Here is an 8,554-nt window from a genome sequence, read left to right as displayed (position 1 = left end):
TTTTAGTGTTATGAACTAAGTTGGGTTGGTCTACTAACTAACTCACTAAGTGTTCAAAGTTTAAACCAATTTGGGTTGGTCAAGTAGTCAGCTCACTCGTCCGCTTAAGCAAGTGTCAGAAGTTCGAATCTCACCTTATACATGCAGCAACTCATTGGCCAGCAGCAGACCTTTAAATGGAGCTCAGATTCGCGACGGATTAGTTTTTAACTTGTCGGATTGGGGGATACCATTTGGATAAACAAAAAAAAAAGTGTTCGAAGTTTAAATTCTGAAAAATACAGTAAAAAAAAATTCTAGTGCCATGGTACCGTGCAAAGGTCTTTTAAAGTTAAAAAAAATTGTAAAGTAGTAAAGTATATTTTTAATCATTTTTAAATTTATAATTTTTATTATTTATAAATTTGACCATCTTGATTCAAAAATAATTAAAAGCATTATTTATGCTTACTTTACCAACCTCGCCATTTTAAAAGAGCTTGATCCCCCACTCGAAATTAATTGGCACCACGAAATGTCAACTGCACATATTAACTATTAATTAAAAAAAAAATTGATGTCTCTATAAAAATTAGTTGTTCTTTAAGAAGTTCTCACACGATTGTAAATGATTGAGGATGAACACGAGACATAGTCAACTATATACTATCATGTCCCAATGTTGATTGTGTTCCCTAATGCAATCTTTTTAGAAGATTCCAACTTGTTAGCCATGACTATGTACAAAGGATCATAACCATCTCTCTTATTTTTCTAATCTATCATCTTATCTATCTTCTCTCTGCTTCATATTTATTGTTTTATTTTATACTTATAATAAGTCAACTTGGAGAATATAATAAGGTGCTAATGTTCCTGAAATTTGAATAAGAAAATACCGCTGTATATGTTACTTAGAGATTGGACTTCTACACATCCATGTAACTATATAATCAAGTTGGCCCAACACAAAAAAAAAACCCAATACCATTAATGAAACATGAAATACACGGCCCAATACATACGAAATCGCCCAACACTTCTTCTCTCTCACGCTTCTTCTTCTTCTTCTTCTTCTTCTTCTCCTCACGCTCGTTTACGCATGGAGCGTCTTCTTCTTCTTCGCCTTCTTCTTCGCATTCCTCCTTCTCCTCCTTTTTCGCGTTCCTTCTTCTTCACGTGTTTTCTCCTTATCGTCATTCTTTTGTTGTTGTTGCTGCTGTATTTTTTTGTCTTTTCCTCCTTCTCTCTCTGGTGAAGAAGCAGTAGAAGGTGAGGAAGAAGAGTTTTGAATAGTGCAGAATGAACCGAACACAGTACTCATGGTGAACCGAACATAATACAATTGTATACTACTGAGTGAACAAAACATAATCCATTATATAAAATCAAATTCAAATAGCTTTCTGCAGAATGAACCGAACACAGTACTCATGGTGAACCGAACATAATACAATTGTATAGTACTGAGTGAACAAAACATAATCCATTATATAAAATCAAATTCAAATAACTCTGCCTATAATTTACATATTATCAATTCAATTCAATTCAATTCATTACACCTCCGTCCATTTAATTCAATTCAAATTAGCAATTGCATTCCGTTCAATTCGATTCAAAATTGAATAATCCAAACTTTGTCAGTTTGATTCGTTTCAGAAGAGTAATCCAAATCGCTCTCCTGTTTACCAAAAAATTATGAACCCCTAAACACTAAAACTAGAACCCTTAACACTGAACCCTGAACCCATAAACCCTAAATCCCTAAAACCCTAAAACCTAAACCATAAACCCTAAACCCAAACCCTGAACTCTGAACCCTGAACGCTAAACCCTAAACCCTAAACCCGAACCCTGAACACTGAACTCTAAACCCTAAATACTAAACCCTAAATTCTAAACCCTGAATCCTACCGTAACCCCTAAAACCCTAAACCATGAACCCTAAACCCTAGACCCCTAGACCCCTAAACCCTAAACCCTCAACCATGAACACGGTGAACCGAAATTAATACACGGGACGAACCGAAAGTTTGAAACACACTGAACCCTGAACCCATAAACGCTAAACCCTAAAACCCTAAACCCTGAAACCCTATCGTCATTCTTTTGTTGTTGTTGCTGCTGTATTTTTTTATCTTTTTCTCTTTCTCTCTCTGGTGAAGAAGCAGTAGAAGGTGAGGAAGAAGAGTTTTGAATAGTGCAGAATGAACCGAATACAGTACTCATGGTGAACCGAACACAATACTCATGGTGAACCAAAATCTTAGTTATGGTGAACTGAAATCTTAATTACGGTGAAACAATTATATAGTGCTTAGGGAAGAAAACAGAACATATTAGTCTAATTTTTGTTAGACTCCTTTCTGCGGACCGAACCGAAAATATGAAAGTGATGAACCACCTCTTTAGTACCTTACTGAACCGAAAAGTTACTCACAATTACTGACACTCACAATTACTCACAGTTACATATTATCAATTCAATTGAATTCAATTCAGATGTAGATCACCTCAGTCCATTCAATTCACTTCAAATAAAATTAAAAATTTTATTCCATTAAATTCGATTCAGAATTCAATAATCCAAACATCATTAAATTGATGCGTTTGAGAAGAATCATCAAAATCACACTCATTCAACTGATTTGAAGTTAATTCATTCATTGTTTCAATTCAAAAGTGCAGATCGAAAAAAAAAACGAAGAAGAAGATGAACGACGAAGATAATTGCGTTGAATCAATCCAGATCCATAATGCAAAGAAGAAAAACGCGAAAGAGGAGAACAACGAATTTAATTAGGTTGAAGAATAAGAAGGAGAAGAAGAAGAACATGAAGAAGAACGCGAAAGAGGTTTACATTGTATAAAAAAGTTTACGTTGAGAAACGTTGATAACGCAAAATGTCTTATAAAAATACTATTCGCACACTAAAATCAGCCACTATATATTTATATATTTTTATACATATATAAATATAATACAGATTAACTGCCCAGCATATCCTTCATGCGCCAAACAAAACATTACAAAACACACCCAATCCATCCCATTCACTGTGTTAACCAATTCTTCTTCTAAAGCTACCAAATTAAAAAATTTTGTCAAAAAATTGTAAAGGATTCTCTCGCATTATTCATGATCTTGTTACATGGAAGTTGGAACCATTCATTCAAACCCATAAAGAACCTCATCACCTTTTCTTTCACTATCTTCTCCTTGTCGCAACTACGCTTGTTCTTATAATGTGTTTTCAATTCAATTCAAAGCACACCGAACTTGATTAAATATTCTATCACAGTTCATGTTTCTTGTTTCAAGGTGTAGATTTCTTCTTTAATATATGAAAGTATGAACTGGTCATGAGAGAATAAAGTTCTTTAAAATCTCTCTACGCATCAATTGCATTAGGCAAGTTATCGATGCCTATGCACAATCCAAGTATCTTTCTCAGTTTCATTGAATAATTTTGTGTGGTAATTAATCTATAGCAACAAAAATCATATTTCTGCTACTACTGCTTTGAGTCAACGTCTTTGTAGAAATTATCTGTGACAGAAAAAGGATCCTTTTTCTTTTTTCCTTCTGAGCCTTGATCATTCCCCCACTATAAACTCAAGATGAGCAAAGCGGAAGCAGCGGAGGCCTCAACCTTGCTCATAAGAGGGAAAAAAACATTTATCATAATTAAGCTAACTCATATACTATAATTAGATTATAATCAAACACGTTTTAAATCATAATACAAAATCCGGATAATCAAACAAGCTCATGGTAATAATCATATTCAATAATAAAAATCAAAGTTTCATACAATAATCAAACTATATTCAAACACGGTCTAAATTAAATTATAGAACAAAATCTTGTAAAAAAAATCTCAGCATGTCAAATCCAAGAAAAGGTAATTTTTAAATTAAATGTAAATGTCCCACACAAGACACAAGCAACAATAGTTGAAAATTTAAATTTGCCAAATGATTTTAGGATCACAAAAACAAGCAATTATTGACAAAAAATTTAATACTAACTGTTACGGCCCTGGATTCCCGCGGGTCAACCCGACCCGAGCTCCACCCGACCCGACTACACGCCTCTCAACCGACCCGGATACGCGTCCCGTACGGCTCTCTCACAGCTATGGGACAGCGTCCTTGGGAATATGGGCCTGCCCTCCAGAGGGGCCCAATACTGACATGTATATAAGGGGAAGACTGGCTCTTCCCCCAAGGTACGTCACGTCCCTACACCACCTTCATTCTGCCTGCACGTATTCTGACAAGAGCGTTGGAGTGTCTTTGCAGGTGGCACCCCCCTTCACACGAAGTGCTCGGGACCTCGCGCCCTCGGACTGGAAGACCGTGACCAGACGAGCCCCTTCCTTCATCCCTGATCCTGACCTGAACCGTCCGGTAACCGACCAACCGAACATTAGCGCCGTCTGTGGGGACCTCGTCCATGGACTTCGTACTAGTCCAGACTGGGACCGGCAGCGAGGCCGCGCCTCCCGTGCTTGGGGGAGGTGCCGTTTCGACAGAAACTCGACAACAGCAGAGGTCGCCCCCAAGGGACGCGACACAGACTCACGAAAGACGCCCCTTCGGAGGAACTGGCGACAACCACGCCAGGATAATGCAAGAGTTGCGCCATAGGATGCAAGACTTAGAACGCCGGCTAGCCGAAAGAGAACGCGACCAACGCACCCCGGAGCAGAGCCCCACCCGCTCCCGTTCAAGGAGCCGCTCAAGGCGCTCACCCAGCCCCCAATACGAGTCGGAGAGCACCGGGGGACGGGGACGAGCCAGAAGAAGAAGTCGGGACCCCATCATTTACGCCCGACACGAGAGACGGCGTGTGTCGAACAGAGGCGAAGAGGACGCCCGTCGGGAGAATGACGAGCCGGGGAGAACTACCCGGGGACCAGTGATAATAGGAGCGACCCCTTTCCACCGTTCCGTACTCGAGGTCCGGCTGCCGAAACACTTCGACAAGCCAACGGACATGAAGTATGATGGAACACAAGATCCCCTGGAACATTTGACGGCCTTTGAGGCCAGAATGAACCTGGAAGGGGTAGGAGACGAGGTCAGATGTCGCGCCTTCCCGGTCACCTTGGTGGGCCCAGCGATACGGTGGTTCAACAACCTCCCGCAGGGCTCGGTGACTCAATTCTCCGACATCAGCCACGCCTTCTTGGCTCAATTCACGACCAGGATTGTCAAAGCCAAACACCCAATCAATTTGCTAGGGGTGACACAGAGACCCGGAGAGCCGACCAGGAAATACCTGGACCATTTCAATGACGAGTGCCTGGAGATTGACGGTCTAACGGACTCGGTGGCAAGTCTATGCTTGACGAACGGGCTCTCGAACGAGGACTTCAGGAAACACCTTACCACAAAGCCCGTTTGGACAATGCAAGAGATCCAGTGCGTGGCCAAAGAATACATCAATGACGAAGAAGTCAGCCGGGTCGTGGCTGCCAATAAACGGCAGCCCGCCTACAACCAAGCACGGCACTATGAAGGCAGAGAAAGACCAAAGGAACACGCCAGGGATGGCGGTCCGAGTAAAACACCCAAACCGTTCCCCCGAGTTGGGAAGTTCACCAATTATACCCCCTCACGGCACCAATCACCGAAGTTTACCAACAGATAGCGAAAAAGGGGATACTGTCAAAGCCCCGACCTCTGAAGGACAGGACGGGAGGAAACAAGAACATCTACTGCGAGTACCACAAGGGTTACGGACACAAGACCCAAGACTGCTTCAACCTAAAAGATGCCCTGGAACAAGCTATCAGGGACGGGAAACTTGCCGACTTCTCCCACCTTATCCGGGAACCAAGGAGGCGCAACCGGGACCACGATAGCGAAGACAGATCCCGGTCGACAAGGCGACGGCAGGAACCAGAGGGTGACGACCACGGCCTTACAGTGGTAAACGTGGTAACGTCCAGAAATACCGCCCCAAGGTCAAAGTCAGTACAGAAAAAAGACGCCAAAGTCCTAGCAGTCTCCACCTCGACTGTTAGAAGTTTCCGAGGTATCCCACCCATCTCCTTCGGCCCGGAGGACCAATGGTTTAACGAGACACCGGAAAGTCCGCCCATGGTCATCACGGCCAGGGTCGGAACGGGCCTCGTCAAACGAATCCTGGTAGATACGGGGGAAGACTCGAACATCATGTTTCGAAACGTTTTCGATGTCCTGGGACTGAGGGACGCCGACCTGACGACCCACCAGCACGGTGTGGTAGGGTTGGGGGACCACTTCATCAAGCCGGATGGAATCATCTCACTCCCGACCTCTGTAGGACAGGGGCAAAAACGACGAACAGTCATGGTGGACTTCGTGATATTACGAGACTCCACGGCCTATAACATTATTCTGGGGAGAAAAACCATCAACGACCTCGGGGCGGCCATTAGCACAAAGCTGCTGGTGATGAAGTTTGTCACCGATGACGGATCCGTAGGATCCATCAAAGGCGACTTGGAAACGGCGGTCGCTTGCGACCATGCCAGTCTCTCTCTCAGGAAAAAGTCCAAAGAAGCATCTGGGGTCTTCCTTGCTGACCTGGACGCCAGGATAGACGACAAACCCAGACCAGAGCCAGAAGGAGACTTGGAAAAGTTCAGGGTCGGCGAGGAGGACGATAAGTTCACATTCATAAACAAGAACCTCCCCCACGAGATGAAGGAGCCTTTGATGGAAATGATCAGGGCTAATGCCGACCTCTTCGCCTGGACGCCTGCCGATATGCCCGGAATAGATCCCCAGCTCGTATCGCATCATCTGGCCGTTAAGGCGGGAACCAAGCCAGTGGCCCAGAGGAGGAGAAAAATGTCCCAAGAAAGGGCAGAAGAGGTAGCCAGGCAGACGGCCAGCCTCCTGGAAGCAGGATTCATCCGAGAACTGGACTACTCGACCTGGTTGTCGAACGTGGTCCTGGTTAAAAAGTACAATGGGGGATGGAGAATGTGCGTGGACTACTCTGACCTGAACAAGGCGTGTCCCAAGGATTGATACCCCCTGCCTAACATCGACGCACTCGTCGACGCAGCGGCGGGGTACCGGTATCTGAGCTTCATGGATGCCTACTCAGGATACAATCAGATACCGATGCACCGACCCGACGAAGAAAAAACGGCGTTCATAACGCCAGGGGGAATCTATTGTTACAAGGTAATGCCTTTTGGCCTGAAAAACGCTGGGGCCACGTACCAAAGGCTGATGAATAGGATATTTAGTGAACTTATAGGCAAAACAGTAGAAGTCTACATGGATGACATACTCGCAAAGACCACACGACCCGACGACCTCCTGAGCGATCTTGATGGCGTTTTTTCCTCCCTACGGCAACACGGCATGAGGCTTAATCCGCTCAAGTGCGCGTTTGCCGCTCCTAGTCTCTTTCCGAAGGTTAAGACAATACTTCCAGAGCCATCGTATAGTTGTAAGGACGGATCAGGCGATTCGCCAAGTACTGCAAAAACCTGACTTGGCCGGTAGGATGATGACCTGGGCCATCGAGCTCTCCCAATATGACCTACAATATGAACCCCGACATGCAATCAAAGCCCAGGCAATGGCAGACTTTCTGGTAGAAGTGACGGGGGACCCCCCCGAGGAAACGGGCACACGGTGGAGGCTCCACGTTGACGGGGCCTTCAACCAAACGTCCGGGGGAGCAGGGGTCATCTTAGAAAGCCCTGCAGGGGTCATCTATGAGCAATCGACTAAGTTCGAGTTTCCAGTGTCGAACAACCAAGCAGAATATGAAGCTCTCTTGGGCGGACTGATACTAGCTCGGGAAGTCGGAGCGACAAAGGTCGAAGTATGCAGCGACTCACAAGTTGTCACCTCACAGGTGAACGGAAGCTACCAAGCCCGGGACTCCCTCCTGCAAAAATACTTGGAAAAGGTTAAAGAAATAACGAGCCAGTTCCAGGAGGTCATCGTCCAACACGTCCCAAGAGAAAGGAACACACGGGCGGACCTCCTGTCTAAGCTGGCGAGCACAAAGCCAGGGTCGGGTAACCGGTCCCTTATCCAAGGCATGGTGAAGGAACCGACGGTCGCCCTCCACTTGACGAAGTCGAGCCCCTCATGGCTAGACCCCATCACCAACTTCTTGGAACTCGGCAAGTTGCCTGAAGATGAGAAAGCAGCCAAAGCCTTAAGAAGGGAGGCGGCTAGATACGCAATCATACAGGGACAACTATTCAAAAAGGGACTCAGCCAGCCCCTATTGAAGTGTTTGCACCCCGACCAGACGGACTATGTGCTTAGAGAAGTCCACGAGGGGTGTTGCGGACACCATATCGGGGGCAAAGCCCTAGCAAGGAAGCTCATCCGAGCAGGATACTACTGGCCGACAATGATGAAGGACTCAAAGGAATTTGTCAAAAAATGCATAAAGTGTCAACAAAACGCCAACTTCCACAAGGCACCGGCCTCCGAGCTAAACTCTCTGACGACCACTCGACCTTTCGCACAGTGGGGAGTCGACCTCCTGGGGCCTTTCCCGGTCGGCCCAGGACAAGTCAAATACCTCATTGTCGCCATC

Source organism: Arachis ipaensis, chromosome B08 (assembly GCF_000816755.2).
Source record: "Arachis ipaensis cultivar K30076 chromosome B08, Araip1.1, whole genome shotgun sequence".
Taxonomy (NCBI): Eukaryota; Viridiplantae; Streptophyta; class Magnoliopsida; order Fabales; family Fabaceae; genus Arachis; species Arachis ipaensis.
Note: the sequence above shows the minus strand (reverse complement) of the source record.